Source organism: Delphinapterus leucas, chromosome X (assembly GCF_059928025.1).
Source record: "Delphinapterus leucas isolate spDelLeu-1000000601 "Yukka" chromosome X, BTC_Dleu_Yukka2, whole genome shotgun sequence".
NCBI lineage: Eukaryota > Metazoa > Chordata > Mammalia > Artiodactyla > Monodontidae > Delphinapterus > Delphinapterus leucas.
In genome coordinates this window covers 30,588,566-30,612,088 of record NC_143150.1, presented here as the reverse complement: position 1 = coordinate 30,612,088, position 23,523 = coordinate 30,588,566, and the positions used below count along the sequence as shown (strand labels likewise).

At 44.2% G+C, this 23,523-nt stretch overlaps 1 long non-coding RNA gene across 1 annotated transcript in view; it reads left to right on the top strand.

Annotated features, from left to right (window-relative positions):
* LOC111169046 (uncharacterized) overlaps positions 1–23,523 on the top strand; it is a 65,484-nt gene that overhangs the window by 5,432 nt on the left and 36,529 nt on the right. Inside the window, exons 2-5 of the long non-coding RNA XR_002643139.2 lie at positions 703–836; positions 4,254–4,329; positions 10,421–10,520; positions 21,678–21,731. This is a non-coding gene — a long non-coding RNA (uncharacterized LOC111169046). The remainder of the gene's footprint in view (positions 1–702; positions 837–4,253; positions 4,330–10,420; positions 10,521–21,677; positions 21,732–23,523) is intronic.

The following is a 23,523-nucleotide window of genomic DNA, read 5'->3' as shown; positions in this document are numbered from 1 at the left end:
GGGAAGTCCCTTTACTTCTCTGGCCTTGATTTTTATTATCTATAAAGTGAAGATAAAGGGTATGGGTGGTTGAGATAAGCTCGAGGGCGAAAGCCCCCCATCTCCTAAGCCTTTTATTAATTACTTAATTACGCAAATATTTGATCTACTCCTGTGTACCGAGAACTGTTAAAGGCATTGAGGATACATTGGGAAACAAAATTCCTGTCCTGAAAAAAGGATACTGTTCTAAATGAAAAGAGACTTAGCTTGCAATGTGTGGTCTGAGGTTGGATCTTAATTTGAACAGACTAGCTTTATAGGACATTTTGGGGAAAAGTAAGCGGATATGAATATGGATGGGTCTTAGATGAGATGAAAACTTCTTAACGTGGAATGGTGGAGGTCGTTAGTTGAGAAAAAGCATTATGCACATGCATTACCTCATTTTGGTAGGAAGTACATATACATATTATATATACTTAGAAAAAGATCTGGAAGGATATATACTAAGCTGTTAACAGTGGTAATTTCTGGGTGGTAGAAATGTAATGTTTCTATTAATTTTTGTTTTCTAATTTTCCACAATGAACAAACATACACTGCTTTTGTAAAAATAAGCGATTCTTTCTAATTTAAAAAGTAATCTCTCTCTTCATGGAGCTTACACACTAGTGCCTCTTATAAGTATTAATATTGCCAAATCTGTCACTTTTTTTCCAGGGGAACACAAGTAAGAATGGAGGGTGCTCTTCCCCCCGCCCCACCCCGAAGGTAACAAAGGATCAAGGTTTTCTCCGTGAAATAGCTGCAGAATGTAAACTGAGGCTGCTGGCATTTCCCTGAGAGTTTTACTGGTAAGTAGAGCTTTCTTATACTCAAGGCTTTAGGATGGGGTGGGATTTTTGAAGTGTGGCTGGCATTTAAAAAGGAGGACTAGAGAGGCAAACATTGGCAGTGTCCAGCTAAGCAGTGTGTCTAATCTGATAGCGGAGACAGGTTTATCTCCTCCATTGATGGACACATCAGGCTACAAAAGCCTGATGTGATCAAGCATTTGAATCATGTAACTACTACTCCTCTTATTCTTATTTTAGGCCAGGGCTCTAGAAACCCTGACGTCTATTGTTGTAAATAAAGTCTTATTGCAACACAGCCATACTTCTTTGTTTACTTATTGTCTATCATTGCTTTTGCCCCGCAGTGGCAGAGTTGAGTAATTGTGACAGATGTGAGTATATGACCCACAAAATCAAAAAAATTTACTAGCTGGCCCTTTAAAAGGAAAAGTTTGTGGATCCCTGTTCTAGGCTCACCAGAAAACTGTCTTAGTAGGCAAGCCTGTGGGGAAAGAGTGCCCACTTAACAGTTAAATTAATAAATTGATGTTGTAATTTATAAACTTCATTCTCTTCTGAGATTTATGAGCATGTGCCAGTGTTCCCAATTTCAGATGACTCTAAGTTACTTACAAGATTGGAATTCTTTTTTTAAATTGAAATATAGTTGACATGCAATATTATGTTAGTTTCAGTTGTACCGTAGAGTGACTTGACATTTGCATACATTATGAAATGATCACCGTGATAAGTCTGGTAACTATCTGTCCCCGTACAAAGTTATTACATATTATGGGCCATATTCCTTATGCTGTATATTACATCCCTGTGACTTATTTACTTTATAACCGGAGGCTTGTTCCTCTTTATTCCCGTCTCCTATTTTGCTCCCACCACCCTCCTCCCCTTTGGTAACTACCTGTTTGTTTTCTGTATCTGTGAGTCTGTTTTTGTTTTGTTTGTTACATTCTACATGTAAGTGAGATCATACAGTATTTGTCTTTCTCTGTCAGATTTATTTCACTTAACATAATATTCTCTAGGTCCATCCACGTTGCTGCAAATGGCAGAACTTCATTCTTTTTTATGGCTGAGTAATACTCCAGTGTGTGTGTGTGTGTGTGTGTGTGTGTGTGTGTGTGTCTGTTTTTGTATACACCCCATCTTCTTTATCCATTCATCTGTCGATGGACACTTAGATTGCTTCCATATCTTTTTTTTTTTTTTTTCACGGTACGCGGGCCTCTCACTGTTGTGGCCTCTCCCATTGCGGAGCACAGGATCCGGACGCACAGGATCCGGACGCACAGGCTCAGCGGCCATGGCTCACGGGCCTAGCCGCTCCGCGGCATGTGGGATCTTCCTGGACCGGGGCGCGAACCCATGTCCCCTGCATCGGCAGGTGGACTCTCAACCACCGCGCCACCAGGGAAGCCCTGCTTCCATATCTTGGCTATTGTAAATGCTGCAATGAACATGGGCGTGCATATATCTTTTCAAATTAGAGTTTTTGTTTTCTTCACATAAACACCCAGAAGTGAAATTGCTGGATCATGTGGCAGTTCTATTTTTAAGTTTTTAGGCACCTCCATACTGTTTCCATAGTGGCTGCACCAGTTTACAATCCCACTCAACAGCACAAGAGGGTTCCCTTTTCTCCACAAAATGGACAAAAGTATGATGAAAAACAGTATACATGTTTATAGTCTCAAAGTATCTCCCCACAAAATGCTTATTTGTTACAAAGGGCAAAATAGTAACTTCACTGGGGAGAAACCTGGCAGACACCACATTAACCAAATGATCAGAGTTAAGATCAATAGTCGTGGAACAAACTGATACCATGTGCCTCTTGGTAGGATGCACTGAGAAGGACACAACATCACATCTGTAGTATTCTTGCCAAAACAAATAATCTAAATTGAGTCACGAGGAACCATCAGACAAACCCAAAATTGAAACCAGTCAGTATTTTTCAAAAGTGTCATGGTAATGAAAAACCAAAAAAAAAAAAAAAAAAAAAAGACTAGTGAACTATGCCAGATTAAAGGAGCTGAAGGAGACAGGTGTGATCCTAGACTAGAAAAAGGACATTGTTGGGGCAATTGGAGAAAATCAAATAGTCTGTTGATTAGGTTATAGTGTTGTATGGATGTTCATTTCCTGATTTATAATATTGTACTGTGGTTATGGAAGATGTTAACATTTGGAGAATCTGAGTGAAAGGTATATGAGAATTCTTTGTGCTATTTTGCTACTTTTTTCATTGTCTGTACTTCCAAAATGAAAAGTTGAAAATGAAGCATGAGGGACTTCCCTGGTGGTCCAGTGGCTAAGACTCCACGCTTCCAATGCAGGGGGCCCGGGTTTGATCCCTGGTCAGGGAACTAGATCCCCCAGGCCACAACTAAGAGTTCGCTTGCCTCAACTACAGATCCCACACGCAGCAATGAAGATGCCACGTGCCACAACTAAGACCTGGCACAGCAAAATAAATAAATAAATAAAAATAAATTTAAAAAAAAAGAAAATGAAACATGAGTTATTTACCTCACCTCCAAATATCCCTAGGTTGATCTGACTGCCGTGTGCAGCGTGGCTTACAGAGGGGCCAGACTATAAGTGGGGGGACCAGTCAGGAGACTGTGGCACTAGACCAGGGGAGAGATGATGGTGGCTCAGACTAGGGGGATGGCAGTGGAAATTGAGAGGGGTGGATGGATTCAGCATGCATTTTGGCATCTCCACAGGAAGGACATTGCACAGGAGGGAATAGAAGGGAGACCAGCCTCATTTGAAAAGGATGTTCTCTGCACATTACCTTCAGATAAAATATAGAACAGAATAGACCCTGCATGTCTATATGGGCTTTTTCATTAGTTTTGTGGATTCTAAATCCTCTAGTATGGAAGCTGGACCATTTATCATGGAGATTGTATTTTATCTTTTTTTTCTCTATAGTTTTTTTTTTTTTTTTTTTTTTTTGGTGCGGTACGCGGGCCTCTCACTGTTGTGGCCTCTCCCATTGCGGAGCACAGGCTCCTGACGCGCAGGCTCAGCGGCCATGGCTCACGGGCCCAGCCGCTCCGCGGCATGTGGGATCTTCCCGGACCGGGGCACGAACCCGTGTCCCCTGCATCGGCAGGCGGACTCTCAACCACTGCGCCACCAGGGAAGCCCCTCCTCTATAGTTTTTAATAGTGTTCCTCTCACCCAAGGGAAAACAAGGAAAGGAGCTTTCTTTGGTTCCCTCCCGTGTCTACCTCTGCCAAGGAGTTTTCTCTTGAGAATCCCTCTCTGCTCTTTTTACGAGTTTGAATTCTGTGTTGTCACTCAAATTGTGACCTTTACAGGGTTCCGTTGGTCAACTTGGGTTTCCACATGATGTGCCCTTCCCTACATTTACGCTCAATAAAAATTTGTCTGTTTTTCAAGGCTCAGCTCAAGAACCACCTCCTCCAAGTTGTCTTCCAGGATTTACTCAGCCTAAAGTAATCCTTCTTTTTCCTAGGTAAGTCATAGCTCTTAGTTTATTCCTTTTATTTAGCCCCCATTCACTCTTTCACTGTTATACTCATTGCTTTGTACTTATTTGTTTATTTTGTTTGTTTGTTTGCTTTGGCTGAGTGGCATGTGGGGTCTTAGTTCCCTGACCAGGGATTGAACCTGTGCCTCCTGTAGTGGAATCGTGGAGTCTTAACCACTGGACCACCAGGGAAGCCCCTGTACTTATTTGTATTCATGACTTACCTCCTCTACCAGATTTTAAATTCCTTGAGGGAAGGTACTTAGGTTGTTCAACTTTAAATGAATTATTTTCTTTCTCATCACCAGATGCAAAAGAGGTTCCACAGTAGAATAAGTTGATAAGTTTCCCCATGTACCTTGAATCTAACCTTTAGTTTCTCTTGTTTCTAGTAAGGACTTTTCCTGTGAAATGCTGGAGTCACTCCTTTGTCTCCAGCGATCTCCTTTGTAACTTAAAGCCTGTTTTCTATGATTTTCTTTGCCATTCCTTTGATGGAGCTGCTTCCACCAGGGGGAGCTCCTTACTATAGCTAGGTCAATTTTTTTTTCTTTAGAGGCAAAAGAAAGGAGACCTCATCAGGCAAAATATCAAAGCAACGGGAAAACAAATAATAGGAAGTAAGAACTGCACATACATCTCTTGGGACTTGACTTGGTCTCAGCACCAGTTGACCCAAATGCCATTTCACTTGTTATATTGGGTTCTGGTATGATTCTGGCCCATGTGTAAAGATTTCCCTCTTCCCAATCCTTTATTTCTTCTACAGATATATACTGAGCATATGCTTTGTGTCAGATATTGTTATAGATGCTGAGGCTTCATCTGTGAACAAGACCGACCAAGTCTCTGACCTCATGGAGCTTATTTCATATGTGGGCAACAGATAATAAGAAGTAAGTTAGATAGATAATAATATGTAGTATATTAGATAGGGATAAGTGCTAAAAAGAACAAATAATGCAAGGTCTTGAAGGCCATTGTAAGAACTTTGATTTTTACTATGAGTGAGATGGGAAGCAGTGGGGGATTTTGAGTTAGAATGGTGTGATCTGACATGTTTTAAAAGGATCACTTTTGTTTTTTGGATAATACGTTATGTTTAAGGGGATAAGCTTGGGCCAGGCTGGTAACAGCGGAATTTGGGAGAAGTTGTTGGATTTGGGGGTATATCTTGAAGGTAGAGCCAATTGGATTTGCTAACAGATCAGATGTGGGATGTGAATGAGGAATCAAGGAAAACAGGGTCACCATGTTACATAACACCAATAGCATTGCATAAAATGTGGCTCGTGCCCTCTGGAGTTGTATAACACAGTGTTTCTGTTCGAGACGATGCCAAGGTTTTCATCCTGAGCAGCTGGAACGATGGAGTTGCCACTAACTGCAGCGATAAAGACTGTGGGTAGACAAGGTTGGGAGTATATTGGAAGTTGACTTTGGGATATGTTGAATTTCAGATGCCAGTTAGACATCTAAGTCTAACTTAGATGAGGAGTGAACTGTGGGATGTATGAGCCTGGCACTCACAGGCGTGGTTAGGGCTGGAGATAAACATTCTTGAGTCATAGGCATCTAGATAGTATTTAAAGCTGTGAGATGGATGAAATCACTGCGAGTGAGGATACTTAAGAGAAGGGGACCATGGACCCCGCCCTGGGGCACTCCCACAGCCAGAGGTTTGGAAGACAATGAGGAACCTGCAAAGGAGGCTGACAAGGAGTGGCCAGGAAGATGGAAGGAAAACCGGAAGAGAATGGTGCGCCCCAGAAGCCACGTGAAGAAGCCACGTGCTTCTGGGAAGGGGGGATGATCAGCTGTGAGAAGTGCTTCTGGTTGGCCAAGCAAGATGAGGACCAAGAATATTCAGTGGACTCTAGCAACATAGAGGCCAGTAGTGGCCCGGATAAAAGCCTTTTCAGTGGACAAAAGCTTGATTGGAGTGGGTTCAAGGGAGAAGGGGAAGAGAAAAATTGTACACGGGGAATATAGACAAATCTTTTGAAGAGGTTTGCTGTCAAGAAGAGGAGGGAGATGAGGCAGTAACTGGAATGGTGTGTGGGAGAGGGGGTCAAAAGAAGGTATCAGAATGGGAGAAATAGAGCCCAGAGGTAAACCCACGCACCTGTGGTCAATTAATCTACGACAAAGGGGGGCAAGAATATACGATGGGGAAAAGACAGTCTCTTCAGCAAGTGGTGCTGGGAAAGCTGGGCAGCCACGTGTAAACCAATCAAGTTAGAACACTCCCTCACACCATCCACAAAAATAAACTCAGAATGGGAGAAATAATGGAACGTTTGCCCCAGGAGTACTCACTGGTCGTTGGAGTTCACTAGTCCGTAGTCACATGCGTTTCTGGGCATAGTAGCCAGTAACCGTCAGAGAAGCTAGATGTTGAGGGAGGGGAAGTTGCCAGTGGGTTTGAGTGGAACAAACTCTAAGGAAACCCGTGGGCAGCCTTTACTAAAACTGGACTCAGACCCTCTGCAGTTAGGGAAAGGGAGAGTATCTCCACGTGTGGAAATGGTTGGGGCCATGAGCTCTAGCCATCCCCCTTGTCCACTGGGTGATTCCAGCCTCCTTTGCCAACCTTGAAGGACCTGGCCTCAGTTACACTGAAGACAGCCTGTAGATCCGCTTCCAGAAACATTATTATCTCTTATTATCTAGAGAAGGGAGAGGAAAAGAAATTTCTGTAGATACTGTGAGCATGACAAAACCCTAGGTAGAGTTTGAACCAAGTGGGAAAAGTGACATAAAAATTCAGGTCACAGTTCCACGAATGACATCCCTGTTCCTTGGCAAGAAGTAACCTCAGCAGCAGAAGCCATTGTCGGGCCAGGCTTGCTTCTTAGCTCTGTGTTTTGGTGCTGATGGCTTGGAAAACACATACAAGTTTTACTGGTCTCCATGTCCTGTTTTTATTTGAACTTGTTTCCGATTCTCATGTCTTCAAGGCCCAGCTCAAGTGTCACTTGTTCTGCAGAGCCTTCTGTGAGCCCCGTCTCAGGCAAAATGAACCATTTCCTTCCCTGAGTTTCGATACCACTTTTTCTCTTTCTCTCTTCTCGCACATGTTACGCTGAGTTGTGTGTGGTTGCAAACAGAAAACGCAGCAGTGTAGTGGATAAGAGCACAGGCTCTGGAGCTAGGCTGCTTGGGTTTAAATAGTGCTTCTTGCAAATTGCTTACTCTCCTTGTGCCTCAGTTTCTCACCTGTCTTATCTCAATATAAAATAATAGTAGTAGTAGTGCCCTCATGGGGATTTTGTAAAGAGGAAAGAATATGTGTGAAGTACTTAGAACAGTGCCCAGCATGTAGTAAGTGCTCAATAAGCTTTCGTTATTTGTCTCTCTTCTCCTTGAGGAATAAGATGATGCCCTTATGTTAGCACTGGGCTTGGCACAGAGTGCTAGGTGCCTAACACATTTTTGTGTGACTAAACCAGGTTCACGTTTAACGGTTTCATATGTGTATAGCCCTTTCATCAGCTCACTTATTTATTGCTGTGTACTGCTCCATGTAGCGGTTAAGAATGAAGGTTCTAGGGCCTGATGGCCTAGTTTGTGTCATTGCTTAGCCACTTATTAGCTTCTTAACCCCTCATTGCCTCAGCTTCTTCATCTGGAAAATGAGAAAAAATATAGGAAGTTAAACACGATATTAACTATATTTATTGTTAATCTTATCATTAATTAAATGATTTAATAAACACGTACCATGTTCCGTGGACTGTGCTAGACAATAGAGATGCAGAGGGGAGCACGGCTTGGTTCCTGCTCTAAGAAAACCTCTCAGCTAGTGAAGGCAACAAGTCAGTATGTGTAGAGCCTGGCAGAGGAAGGGAGCAATGAGGGGAAATGGGAGGGCAGTAAGGTTTTCTAGAGCAGGTACATCCTGAGCTTTGCATCTGTGGGTTGAGGATCCTGGAATAAGAATGCCACATGGGTATCAAAATCCCTTTTGTGGTTCATCAGAAATGAGTTTTATAACAGATTTCTGCCATCAATTTCTTTAACAAGACCCCTTAACGAGAGGCTCCACCGTGTATTTGGAAACCCAGAGAAACCATTCTGGGCCAACAACAACGTATCATCAGGCCAACCTAAGTGTACCAAAAATGGTTTTGAACAGTTTTCCTTGAGCAAAACTCCTCTTTCCTTTTGTAGTTAAGCCAGAGAGCCCTCGCAGGCAGAAGACCGCATTCCAGGTGTCTCTGTCCTGCCCTCTCCCTCCCTCCCAGTGAATTTTCTGAAAAGGTTGGCATTTATCTTCCCTTCCTCACCCCAACAATCAGGTGAGAGGGAAAGCAGAGAGCGGTGTGTTTTCTAGGAAAAGATCAGGACCCCTTTCTAACTCACACTAGTAATAGGGACCTCTCTGAGATGGTGGGATGGGGCTGTATTTGCATTCTTGAGATCAAGGTCAGAGTATGGGTAGATGAAAACCTTTGTCTTTTGTCTCTTAGAAAACCAATAAAGCCAGTGAAGCTTGTCTATATTCCCCAAGTAGTTCATAAGAACAATAGAATTCAGAGTTCCTGGTGTTCCTCTGGAGCTGATTTTGGCAAGTGATAAGCAGCTTGTAAAAGGGCTTATTATTGAGTAGAGTTTTGGCTGCCTGACTTTTAAGGTTGGTTATTTATTTTGCATGTTGTATAACAGGAGCATTGGGCAATGCTCAGAAGAGGCCTTCTGGGTCAGAGAGTAAGTACTTCTCTGACCATCCCCTCCCGCCAGAAGATTCTGGGTGCGGAGCACGGGCCCAGGCCGTGGCTTTCGTGCAGCCCCTAACCACCAGACAGGCCTTCTCTTAGGAGATGAATACATGAACATTTCCATCCAGTCCCAGCCCGAGAAAAATATATGTGTGTAATTTCTCAAACTTACACTGATAATGTGACCTGCCTTTGAAAGACGTGTTTTTAAAGACACGTTTTGGTCACGTACAACAAGTAGTCATATACAGGGTCCTTGTCATCTGAGTTGGTAGGTGCTCTGAAAGGTAGGGCTTTCAGCAGCTTGTGAATAGTGCCCAGCCAGAAGCATCCCCAGCCCTTTGAGTTCAAGCTCTAAAGCGATGTGCCTCCTACCTCATGCTGGCCTTGCTGGCTCTCCAAGAGGGATCCAGACACTTTAGAGACAATGAGTGAGGGAAGCTCCTCTTTTTTCCTATTCCAAACTTGAAAAGTGAATTGAACCAGGGCCCTCACGAAACTGAGATGGTCTCGACAGAGAGAAACTTACTGGTGGCTCTTTTTTCACTTTTCTCTTGTTTGATTTTTATGGGAACCTGAACTTATGAGGAACTTCTGTTTATAGAGGCTATAAGCCAGCATTTGTGTCCAGGGGTGTTAGTAAAATGGGAAACAGCAGGAGGTTATAGGTGCCTGGGAAGAGATTTCATGAGCCATTGAATGAGTTTTGGATGCTTTATGATATTTTGAAGACACATGTCTTGGGAAAGGTGGCCTTTACACTTGAAGTTACTGTTTTAGGCTGAACCATCCTCCCTCAGAGACAATGTTTTGTTGAAGAAAGTCTTGGAAAACATGTGAGATCCAATCATCCTCTTAGAGTTTGTGAGTAAGTGTGACTAGGTTAAACTTAGTGCACTAAAGTCTCTGGCATCGGGGATGGGCCGCTACTTTGGCTCCTGTATTAGTCAGGATAGGGTAGACTCTGACGCAGTAACAAATAAACAACACAGGATTATTTGTTGCTCACGTAAATAAGGTTTGATGCAGACTGGTTGGCTCTCTTTAATCTTGTTGCAATGCCATCTGGCACACGTGACCTCCAGGGGCATCATGGCAGAGGAAGAGACAGCTGGAAACCCGTATGCCTTAGTTGCCTCATCCCAGCCCTGACACACATCACTTCACATATTTCAGTGGCAGGAACCAATCACTTCGCCCCAATCTAACTGCAAGGGGTACGTAGAAGCATACTTGGTGTATTTGGTGGCTGTTAACAGTCTCTGCTACATCCCCTGGGTACCAACTGACCCTTAACTTCCCACCCCACTCTCAGGGAATGTATGAGTGATGCTGCTTTTCTAATTCTGTAACAGCCTGGACTGTGAAGACCAAACCAGCTCTCCAACCGGACAGACAGCACTTGTTTTATCTAAGGAAAGGGGACAGGACGGGCAGCGCTCACCTGTTTGACAGGTACAGTCCTTTTCCTTGTCCTCCCTCGTCGCTCACCATGAAGCACACATTCTCACTTCTGCTCTGTCCTGAGAGTCACACTCATATGAACAGAAGAATTGCCCCCAGGTCAGACACCTTTGTCACTCTAGTCCCAGGTTCCAGGTCTGACTGGAACTGAGGGAGTGTTTGATGAGAAAGTGCAAGAGTTGTGTTTACGAAGTTCTCACAAGGTTGGGGCAGGCTGTCCATGTCTCTAGTGGTCCTACTGCCCCAGGGTTGAGTCACCATAAATTAATTTACGGCAAACCCTCTGACAAGATTGAGGGAGCAGAATTCCCCCAGTGTCCAGGAGTATCACTGAGATAGGGAACTCACTCCCCTCCCAAAGCCAAGTTTTCCACAGTTAAGATGGTCCTTCTCCCAGGAGGAGGATGACCAGTAGAGCCATTTCCAGATTTCTCACTAGAAGTGAGGACCAAATTCCCAGAAGGGACCTGAGAGTAAAAAAGTGGTTGCCTTCTCCTGTCTTGACTTAGCGTGTTTAGCTGAACCATAACCACTAGAGTATACTAGAGTGTGTGTGTGTGTGTGTGTGTGTGTGTGTGTGTGTATAAAAACGGATCCTGTGGTACTTGGTGACTTCGGCTGCCCAGCCCTTGCAACAGTTTTCTTCTGTTGTTGTTATTTTCCCTTGGAATCACAGGCGTGAGGAAACTAAGGAAATAATAGTTTACTCTTACTGCCTTTAGTGTCTTCCAGAGGAAGGGGGTGGCTGGAATCAGTGTAGACCAATCCAGGGAGTGCACATCTGCCAGAATTGCAGCTCAGCTTCCTTGCCTCCGGCATGTGTGTCTTTCTGCAGGGTAGGCCCTAGACCAGATGTAAGTAAGTTAGCCACAGGGTGACTGCTTGGCTGGTTAACTGGTTGGCTTAGAAGGGTGTGAAGGGGCAGCAACATAAGGAGGTAGGGGTTAGGCAGGGCTGTATCTGAAAGAGGGGCAGGATGGTTAGTTTTTCCTTTCTCTCCTTTGGCTTCATTGCGATACTCTGTGTGGGTCTTGTTAGCTTGAATCTGGATGAGACTCACCCAAATAGACAGTTCTGAGATACAAATCACATCCCCTTACCTTCTAGAATCACTGCCAAACTCATTATGGTTAAAAGATTTCTAAGACTCAGGTACAGCATTCACTTTGGTTGGAGTTTTCCATTTAAATTTATTTCACACATATAAGCATTATGTCCTTTATGATGTGTTTTTAATTGCTTATCAGTTATTCCAGATTGAACCACTTTAAAAAATTTCTTTGTGTTTTCTTTATGGGAGAACATCGTTCGATGGTTGCTGTTTACATTCCCCCCTTTCTTTCCCAGAAACAAAATTTTAATTCTTCACTTTGACTTTTTCATGTCCTCCTCTTCCTGTTTCATACTCCTGCTGTTGATTGACACTTTCCTCACTAAGTTTCCTCCTACTTCCCAATATCAAAACCTAAGCTTTTTTCTCTTTTCCATATCTTTAGTTTGAGATGTTGTGTATGATTTCTAGTAAAACTGGTAAGTGATCGAAGATACTTAACTTTGAGCCAGTTAGACTCTCTCAGCCTTCTGTGATCTTTCCAAGGACTTCAAAGTAATTCACCTTGAAAACTAAAATATGTCACTGTAGTACTTCATTTATCATCTCCAAATATCTGGGAACTAGGTAGAGGCAAGTTTTATCCCTTCTACCTTAAGAATGGTCAAATCAAGTTTCAGAGATGAACCTTGTCATCATCCTGCTGGTTGTTTGATGTCCAGGCCAAAGTAATCAAATGCTGACCTGTGGATTCTGCATTATGACCTCCATCCTGGGCTAAAAAGGACACTGGGACAGGCTGAAGGAGACTGCTCTGCATCGTGTGGGTGTTAATGGTCTGGCAGAGGCAGGACTCTGAGGTTATAGGTCCCCAGAAGGCAGGGACCCCAGCATCTAGGCAATCCTCCTTTTATATCTTATGCGTAGCTGGGCCTTTGGGGCCTGACCCAGCTCTCCCAGCAGGACCCTGTGGTAATCCTCGTCTACAGAGGATGTGGACACAGTGGGGATTTAGCTGTCAATAATATAGACAGTAGAAAATTTCAAATGTTGCTTCTTAAAGTAACAAGTGATGGCTGAGGATGCGAGAGAGAATGGCCTTCTCTGCAGTTTATCAAATGAAGTATTGACTATGAAAATGGTTTCTAAATTGTAAAAACATGGAACACATGATGGCTATTGGTACTACATTATAAATTGCATGTGTTGTTTTTCTCCCAGGATTTTAAAGAAAGACCTCAAGGGTCTCAAGTATTACCATAGTTAAGAAACTTCAAAATTCACTTTATTTACCTTACTTCTGTTTAGTGCATTTTTGCTTTGCTGGAAGGTAGAGCCCATGGCTTAGTTATTTTTTCTCCAGCTTCACTGAGGTGTAATTGGTATGTAAAAAACTGCAAATAATATATGTATAATTTGGTGAGTTTGGACATGTGAATGGACCTAGAAGACATTATGCTAAGTGAACTAAGTCAGTCACAGAAGGACAAGTACTGCATGATTCCTCTTATATGAGGCATCTAAAATAGTCAAAAGTAAGGATGGTGGTTGCCAGGGGATGGGGGGATGGGGATATGGGGAGGGGGTTGGTGTTCAATAGGTATAAAGTTACAGATATATAGTACAAGATGAGAAAGCTCCAGAGGTCTGCAGTACAATGTAGTGCCTGTAGTTAACAATAAGGTATCATGTGCTTAAAAATTGATTAGTGCATTTTTTTATGTCATTGGGTTTCTCTCTGGATCTGCCTAAGCATGAGAATTCACCTTTTTATGTTTATTTATTTTTATTTTTATTTTTCTGGTAAAATCTGTGTACGCACGTGTTTTATTTACTTATTTATTTATTGGAGTATAGTTGCTTTACGATGCTGTGTAAGTTTCTGCTGTACAGAGAAGTGAATCAGCTGTATGTACACATATATCCCCTCTTTTTTGGATTTCCTTTCCATTTAGGTCACCACAGAGCGTTAAGTGGAGTTACCTGTGCTATACAGCAGGTTCTCATTAGTTATCTGTTTTATACATAATAGTGTATATATGTCAATCCCAATGTCCCAATTCATCCCACCCCACCCTCCCTGCTTGGTGTCCGTACGTTTGTTCTTCACGTCTGTGTCTCTATTTCTGCCTTGCAAACAGGTTCATCTGTACCATTTTTCTAGATTCCATGTATATACGATATTTATTTTACTCTTTCTGACTTCCTTCACTCTGTATGACAGGCTCTAGATCCCTCCACGTCTCTACAAATGACCCAATTTTATTCCTTTTTATGGTTGAGTAATAGTTCATTGTATATATGTGCCATGTCTTCTTTATCCATTCATCTGTCGATGGACATTTAGGTTGCTTCTGTGACCTGGCTATGGTAAAGAGTGCTGCAATGAACATTGGGGTGCATGTGTCTTTTTGAATTATGGTTTTCTCAGGGTATATGCCCAGTAGTGGGATTGCTGGGTCGTATGGTAGTTCTATTTTTAGTTTATTAAGGAGCCTCCATACTGCATACTGTTCTCCATAGTGGCTGTATCAATTTACATTCCCACCAACAGTGCAAGAGGGTTCCCTTTTCTCCACATGTTCTCCAGCATTTATTGTTTGTAGACTTTTTGATGATGGCCATTCTGACCGGTGTGAGGTGATACTTCATTGTGGTTTTGATATGCATTTCTCTAATGATTAGTGATGTTGAGCATTCTTTCATGTGTTTGTTGACAATCTGTATATCTTCTTTGGAGAAATGTGTATTTAGGTCTTCTGCCCATTTTTGGATTGGGTTGTTTGTTTTTTTGATATTGAGCTGCATGAGCTGTCTGTATATTTTGGAGATTAATCCCTTGTCCATTGCTTCATTTGCAAATAGTTTCTCCCATTCTGAGGGTTGTCTTTTGGTCTTGTTTATGGTTTCCTTTGCTCTGCAAAAGCTTTTAAGTTTCATTAGGTCCCATTTGTTTATTTTTGTTTTTATTTTCGTTACTCTAGGAGGTGGGTAAAAAAAGATGTTGCTGTGATTTATGTCAAAGAGTGTTCTTCCTACGTTTTCCTCTAAGAGTTTTACAGTGTCCAGTCTTACATTTAGGTCTTTAATCCATTTTGAGTTTATTTTTGTGTATAGTGTTAGGGAGTGTTGTAATTTCATTCTTTTACATGTAGCTGTCCAGTTTTCCCAGCACCACGTATTGAAGAGACATGTCTTTTCTCCATTGTATATCCTTGCTTCCTTTGTCATAGATTACTTGACCATAGGTGCCTGGGTTTACCTCTGGGCTTTCTATCCTGTTCCATTGATCTATATTTCTGTTTTTGTGCCAGTGCCATACTGTCTTGATTACTGTAGCTTTGTAGTATAGTCTGAAGTCAGGGAGCCTGATTCCTCCAGCTCCGTTTTTCTTTCTCAAGATTGCTTTGGCTATTCGGGGTCTTTTTTGTCTCCATACAAATTTTAAGATTTTTTTGTTCTAGTTCTGAGAATTCACCTTTTTAATTTCCTCAGTGCTTCACAGTTTTGGGGATAGTGCAGAGATGCTCCTCTGTTGGAGGTTAGAGCAGATTCCCCAAGCCCTTACTTTGTCAGCACTTCACTTTCTGAAAGAAGAATCTGGCACAGCCTCCTGTTTATTCTTGGTTATTCTTCCCAATTTTCTGTCACTCAGAGCTGTCTGAGCCAGGGAGTTGGTGTGGGCACAGGGGATTTTGAGGCCTGGCCTGATCCCAGGCAAATATTCAGTAGCACAGCACTTAACCCCAGGACAGGTTTCTGGCAACTTCTGTTCTCTGGAAATTTTCCCCAAACCTGGAAAGAAGAAATAGCCACAAACTCCCTCAAACACACAGAGATAGCACTAAAGCCACAAACTTTATTCCCCAAGGCACTTTATTTTCTAGTGCCTTGCTTATAACGTAGCTATAAAGAGTTTTGTAATCTGGTTCCTAGCTGTACAGATTAGAAGCAACAGGAAGAGATGTTGGAGTGGGGGATGGGGGGGAAGAAGCTCAGAGATACTGACAGAGGAAGTGCTGGCTGAAGGCCTGATATCCTGAAAAGAGACAGAAAAACAAAATGGCACAACATAATAAAGCATGTTGATTCTGATTACTCTGAGTTAGCCGGAAGAACATCGAGTGAATTAAGAAATCTGGGAAGCGTGTAATATATACACGTATATTTCATGTCATCAAAGATACTGTTTAAATGTTTTGGTGTTTAAAGGATACGATTCCCTTATCTGTACAAATCCAGTTATTTCTAACTCTGCCATACCTCACCTAAGCTAGAATTATGGGGTATTTCCTGTGATGACAATATAATGCTTTTTTATAGTGAGGATTTGAAGCGCTGAGAGGAGCTGAATCTCAGTCTTGTTTTGTGAGAGTGATTCAGGCATTGAGTAAGAATGTGATTTGAATCCTGAATTCATTCATTCTCGGATTTGGTACTCAGTAGAGGCGTCGCATTTCAGACTTTATCTAAGGCTCCCTTAGCTACCTCTAGGCTTTTTCTGACATTTTTGCGATTGGCCTAGAAGCCACCTGTGATCCTCTGTGGAGGCCCGAGCTGTGTGGGAGTGCAGCTCAGGGTTTGGGGTTCCCAAACAGGAAGTGATTTCGGTCCTCAAAGAAGTCACTGCCAGCCTGTTGTCTGGGTTCACTGTGCTGCTGGACCAGCCCAGCCTCTTCGTCACCACCTCTGAGTCAGAAGTCTGGGCAGGGCACAGAGGCTGATGTGCATATTCCACTCTGGCAACCTATCCCGTTCTCATGGCCATGAGCTTTCTGACCGGCTGCTGTGAACTGGCAGGCCTTGGGTGGGAGGGATGCTGGTCGGGCCAGGGCTTTCTGCTGCCGTCATATGCATCTGCAATTACCTCCTTCCTTTCGCTGGTCGATTAATAGTCTGGCCACGCACCTCTGCCGGCAGGAAAGTCTGTTTTGTTCACTCCTCTCCCTGCCTGGCCCCCCACCCCATGACACAGAGCGTGATTGACTTGGCTCAAAGCAAAGAAGCAGTGAGGCTGCAGAGCCTGTAAAGCAGTCAGAAACATGTCTCACTTAGCCCTTGCAATTGTGCTGCCTTGGCTGAGCCTCTTGCCTCCCTCCCCTGTGCTGGCCCTTAACGTGCTTCACCAAGGGATGGTTGCTAATTTGGAAATTTAACGCATCCACCTTCTTTGGGGATGATTCTTATGGCAGTAGAACTACTGAATAGGACTGAATACCACTAAAATGTGGTAAAGCACTGGACTGGAAATCAGGAAAACTGGGTTCTGGTCCTGGATCAGTTGTGTGGTCCTAGACAAATCTCTCTCTCTCTCTCTCTCTCTCTCTCTTTTTTTTTTAACGTCTTTATTGGAGTATAATTGCTTTACAATCGTGTGTTAGTTTCTGCTTTATAACAAAGTGAATCAGCTATACATATACATATATCCCCATATCCCCTCCCTCTTGCGTCTCCCTCCCTCCCACCCTCCCTATCCCACCCCTCTAGGTGGTCACAAAGCACGGAGCTGATCTCCCTGTGCTATACGGCTGCTTCCCACTAGCTATTTTACATTTGGTAGTGTATATAAGTCCATGCCACTCTCTCACTTCGTCCCAGATTACTCTTCCCCCTCCCCGTGTCCTCAAGTCCATTCTCCATGTCTGCGTCTTTATTCCTGTCCTGCCCCTAGGTTCATCAGAACCATTTTTTTTTAGATTCCATATATATGTGTTAGCATATGGTATTTGTTTTTCCCTTTCTAACTTACTTCATTCTGTATGACAGGCTCTAGGTCCATCCACCTCACTACAAATCACTCAATTTCGTTTCTTTTTATGGCTGAGTAATATTCCATTGTATATATGTGCCACATCTTCTTTATCCATTCATCTGTCGGTGGACACTTAGGTTGCTTCCATGCTAGACAAATCTCTTCTTCATCTGTTGGAGGGGGAGGGGCAACGGTTGCATTCGATGATCTCTGTAATGTCCAAGTGCTCGTCCTTCCATTCTCTTTCCTGTTCATGCAGACAGAAATGTTTTGGTCCATTCTTGAGAGTGCCTTCTCTTTTCCTTGGTCTCCATATCTCCCTTCACCTGAGCCTCTCTTGTGGTGAAGAAGTTATGAATCTATTTCTTTTGAAAGCTGCCCAGGGAATTGGGCAAGATTGTATTAGAGATGCCTAAGTTCTGGGAGTTTTGATTTTGGAACTGACATGGAATTCAGGATTAATAGAGGTATTGTAGTCCCATCTGGAATTTTATCTCAGAATCACAGGGAGATCAGCCCAGCTAACTGTGCTGCAGTAAGATTTGGAACTAGACATCTCAGCCGCAGTTTACTCTCTTGCAAGTGACTTGAGCGGGTGCAGGAGGAATAAGCTGTGCCCTCACCTCTCATCCTTAGCGCTGCCCAGAAAAGCAGGGGTGGAGGCTGGAGAGGGTGTGGCAGCAAACTTGGGCCCGGATACCTGACAAGTGGCCGACTTTATTAAATGCCCACTGTTTGGTGACTGAGCCAGGCATTGTGGAGCAGGGAGACTGAGAGGACAGCTTTCTACAAACAAACCCTGCCTGTTCTTGCTTTTGGGCCTCCATCAAGTTGTTTTCTCCAATTGGCAGGCCTTCCCTCTCTTCTTAGCTTATTGAAAATCCTCACCATCCAGGAAGTTCCACCTCTTGCGTGAAGTTCAGCCAACTTTTACCGAGGCCCTTGCAGTTCCCCAGCCCTCTTTGGGGGATATAAAGATGAATAAAGACTTACTCCCTGTCCTCGGGCGGACTATGCTATATAAATATATTGTCCTGCTTGGGTCACTGTTGCTTCATGTTTCTTCCTTTCTCCTCTTCAGCCAAAGCTTAAGCCCCTTGAGGGCAAAGGCTGTGTTTCGGGGGGCTCACAGCCACTTCAAGTTGGGTGATTCACTAGAAGGACTCATAAGATTCAACAGTGGGTTTTAGTCACAGCTAAGGTTTCTTACAGCAAAGGATACAGAGAAAGGCAGTGGGAAAAATATACGCATTGCTCAGGCACAGGCTTCCAAGTTCTTCCCTACCCAGGGCCACACAGGAGCAGCTCACAGCAAACTACAGGGACACCTGTGACATGTCTGTGCCCAGGAGAGTCCACCAAGTCTCAGGGTCTGAGGTGTTTATGAAACAAAACTCAGGACTCCAGCATCGAAAGCAGGTACATCATGGCTCTTCTCAAAACACTCCTGAGAGGTCCTCCTGAACTGGTACAAACACGCCCCATTTCTCTGGACAGATACGTAAAACAACAAGGTCAATCAGAGACATAAAAAAGCCTTCTGAGGGCTATAGTCCCCGGGGTAGGTCAAGGGTCAATTATGATGCCAGGCTCCCCTGGAGACACACAAGGACTGATTGACAAGACCTTCTGTTTTAACTCCTTCTTCCAAGCTGTGTCTGGTACAGTTCATGTCCCCTCTCAGAGTGCTCAGTGTGGGGCAACACAAGACCTGGCGTCTCCTCCGAGCTCCACTCAGATACACGGCACTATCTACTCACCCCATCCAGTCCCGTAGACACTGGCACGTGAGCCTGTCAAAATGTGAACTCAAACCGCCCCGCCCCCGACCACTCTTCCCCATCTCAGTAACTGTCAGCATCAGTTGCTCTATTGCTCAAGCCCGCGAATCTGGGCATCATCCTTGATTCTCCTCTTGCTCTCACCTCCCACCTCCCACCGCCAATCTGTAATTCCTGTCGAGTCTAACTCTGAGGCGTATCCCAAATGTGCCCACCTCCCATTCTTTCGACCGCCCTGCTCCAATCCACCATCATCTTCCATCTGCGTTACTCACCTTCTTAATGTTTCTGTTTATCTCCCTTATGGTGTGTTCTCCCCTCACCACCCAGAGTGATCCTTCAAAGTGTGTACCAGATGTTGTCACTCCCTGCCATTCACAGCCTCCAGTGGCTTCTCAATGTGCTCGGATTAAAATGCAAACATTTCACTCCCCTGCTCGCTCATCATGCTCCAGCCCCAGAGCCAGTGAGTCAGTCTGTTTCCTCCTTGTGTGATATTCCTTCTTCCAGGACTGTTCTTCCCCTAACTCTTCAAATGCTTGGATCCTTCTCATCCTTAGCATTTTATTCCCACCATCAGCCCCTCATGGAGACCTTCTCTGACCACCCTCTTGAAGGTAGCCTTGCCTCTTGCCTCACCTGAAATCATGATTGTTTATATATTTGCTGTCACTCAGCGCTGGCTGGAACGTAAGCTTGTGAGAGAAGACGCTTTTCTATCTAGTCCACAGTTTATATCCCCAGCACCCAGCACCATGGCAAATTCAGAGTAGGCATTCAGAAATATTTGTTGGTGCATGTAGCAGATAATAAAAAATCAGTATGTGACTACTTAAAAGTGACGAGCAGGTCTCTGCCCTTAAAAGTTTACATTCTACTGGAAAGTTGGGTGAGAACCAGCAAAACATGCAGAAAACTTCTCTGTGCTTTCCGGTATCCAACATAGGGCATGTCAGTCCTGCTGTCCTGGACAGCAGAAACCAGCAGACTGCAGAGGGGCCCCATCGAGCAGCTCGAATCTCTCCAGCCCATTGCTCTCTTTGATGGGCTTCTAGGGGCTGTTGGAAGGGAGATACCAGCAGCCTGGAAATGCCAAATGGAAGGCAAGGATCATGGGGCACTGCTGTCTTCTGCAGGGTAGGGGCAGTGGTGTTTTTGCCAGAGCAGTGCTACCAGTGTACTTGCACCATGCTTCTGGCTTCTTCAGAGCCTGGCTTTATGGGTCTCAAGAGATCCTGGAACTGTCTAATAGTCTTCAGTAAATTTCCTTTCTACTTAAACTAGTCAGAGTGGATTCTGTAGTTTGCAACTAAGAACTCTGACCTATCTAACAGGTTGAGGGGGGGAAAAAAGATGGAAAATCAGAATCCTGACTTATAACTGACACTTAAGCTTGAATGGAAAATGTTAAAATTATACTGACGTTGGGGGCATGACTTTGAAATTGAACTAACACATGTAACTATATCCAAGTGATATGCTAAGTTTGAGGCAGAGTAATTTATTTACTCACATGCCTGGGGAAAATTGTGTATGTGTTTTTTTTTTTTAGATGTTGGGGGCAGGAGTTTATTAATTAATTTATTTATTTATTTTTGCTGTGTTGGGTCTTAGTTTCTGTGCGAGGGCTTTCTCTAGTTGTGGCAAGCGGGGGCCGCTGTTCATCGTGGTGCGCGGGCCTCTCACTGTCGCGGCCTCTCTTGTTGCGGAGCACAGGCTCCAGACGCGCAGGCTCAGTAGTTGTGGCTCACGGGCCTAGCTGCTCCGCGGCATGTGGGATCCTCCCAGACCAGGGCTCGAACCCGTGTCCCCTGCATTGGCAGGCAGACTCTCAACCACTGCGCCACCAGGGAAGCCCTGTGTATGTTTTTATGTGTATGTACAGATCCATTAAAAAAAGACAAGCATTTTCTTCTTTCAGTTATATGCTATTATAAACCAGCATAGCTTTCATTACAAGTATGTCAGTTACTAAGGGAAAGAGACTTAAAATATTTTAAGAAAGCAAAACTAAAGTATAGGGACTCCTCCCATACAGGAACTCATGTTCCCAGAGAGTTTAACAGAGAGTTAGCTTAAAATGTGTATCCTCCCTTATGGTCAAAGTCCTACAGGTGAAAACAAAACACCATTTCCCTTATCAAATTGGCAAAGACTTTTTAAAAATGTTATTACTCAGTGTTGGTGAAAGTATGAAGAGATAGGTACTTATATGCCCTGCTGGTAGACATGTAAGTGAGTACAACCTTTCTAGAAAGCCATTTTACAGTCTGGAACAAGGGCCTAAAAAATGTTCATATTCTTTTTCCTAGTAAACTCAATTCTAGGAGATTCATGTTAAGGAAACGATCAGAGATTATGTGCAAGAATGTTCCTTGCAGCAGTTTTGTAATACCGAAATCTTGGAAGCAAGATAGATGTTTAACACTCAGGAAATAGTACCATCACAAGGTGAAATATTATGCAGCCGTCGTTATGGAGGGTTTTGAATACAGGCACGTAGAATGATGATGGTGGTGGTGGTGATGATGGCCAGCACTTATTGATCACTTACTATTTGCCAGGGACGACTACGCCTCTTCACGGGAATTCTCGGATCCTTGAAACAACACTTTAAGGTGAGTGCTATGATTATTCTCATTTTGCAGATAAGAAAACTGAGGTTCAGAGAGCTTATGGAACTTGCCCAAAGTCACACTGTAAGTAAGCAATAGAGCCAGGGCTTGAATCCAGGCCTGACTACTCCAAATTTACATAAAGGCCGTTAACGGTAGTAATCTTTAGGTGATGGGATTATAGTGATTTTTAAAATTTTCTAGTTTCTGTTTTCCTTTATGCTCTCAATTTTATACAATAATCACTTATCAGTTTTATAATGGGAAAAATAAATAGCAGCTCCTCCCAGGTATTCCTGCCACCCAGGGATATAGTGACTTCTGGCGGAAGTGTCCAGGAATGAGGGTAGGGCCGAGGGCCTTGGGGCGGGAAATACTGAAGAGTTTCCTTGGGCTCGGCCTCCCCTGCTCCATGGTTTTTCCTAAGAACACTGCCCCCTAACTGGACTGGACAAGCAGCCGCCTTGGTCTGGGTTCTTGCTCCTGTCCAAGTAGAGTCTTGCTGAGGAAAGGAATGGCATATGAGCAGTGGCAGAGGGCGGGAACTGCCTGGGTTTTGGACTGCCTCCTAAAATTGCCTACCTAACTTCCTGGGTTTCACACTGCTTGCCTCATAGCTGTGTGCCATGCAGCAAGAGTTCTGATTTGGCGCCTCTGGTGCGCTTCTCTGCCACCTCTACCTTTAGACCAGGGGTCAGTCAGCCTCCTTCTGGCTCTGACTGGGCAGCAACCTTGTTGAGGGGGCCTCGTGTGGCCGCCAGCGGGTCATCACAGCTTGTCCTGTTTCCATACGTGAATCGGCGACTCCACCTCCCACCTGATCACAGACGGTCTTTTCCCCAGACTTGGGTCGTTGAGGGAAGATGAGGCAAGAAAATGCAGCAGACTCAGTGTGACCCCCTGCTCTAGGCCTGGGAAAGCTTCCTCAGTGCTCCTGCCTTACCAAGAACAAGTCAGTCCATGAAAGAAAGACACTCAGGGAGTTTGCCTCAGGTTAACCGAGAGACCTGGGGATGAAACTGAGCCCTCCTGCTTTCTGGGCCCCCTGTGCTGTCTATATTTAGCCACACTGCCCCGAGCCTTGTCCACCTCGTCTGAGAGCCAAAGCAGGCAGTCTGCTCATGAACATTTCTGTGCCTGCCAGCTCACGCCAGCCAATCATTTAGATGTCTGTCTGAAAACGCGAGGCTCCCCTTGCACCCAACTCCGAGGGCCTGCAGAGAATACACACCAAGGGATTCACAGCCCGAGCTTTTCCCGAGGCCAAGTGACCTCAGACAAATGCCTGAAAGTGAAAGGCATGTGTCTCACTGCTTCACCTTGGCAGGGCTCAGCCAGTGGCTCCCTCTCAGACCCACTGTTCCTGGTCACAGTTCTTTGAGTGTGTTGACCTACTTTCTCCCCTTCGGAGGGAAAACAGAAACCAATACATGTCTCGTGAGTGCTCTTGCTTTCAGGAATGTTGATTCTTCTGCCCCCTTGTCCTTTCCACGCTCCATTATCACTCTGCTCTACCCACTTCAAGAATGACTGGAGCAGAACCCTGAGTGGCGCTTACTGTCCCTGTTTTACAGCTGTGTTTTCAGAGGTGGTGTGGCCCACACGTCAAGGGGATGGGGACAGAGCCTGCCCACCCCTCCTTTCCCTACTATAGCCCCTGCTGTTAAGTGGCATGCGCTGGAGTGAAGTTGCTTCTGCATGAGAACCTTCTGGGAATCAGCAGGGTGTCTCTGACTTTGTGACTGGGGGCATTATGGACTGAGAGACATCCAGCTTGACTTGACCATTTCCTACA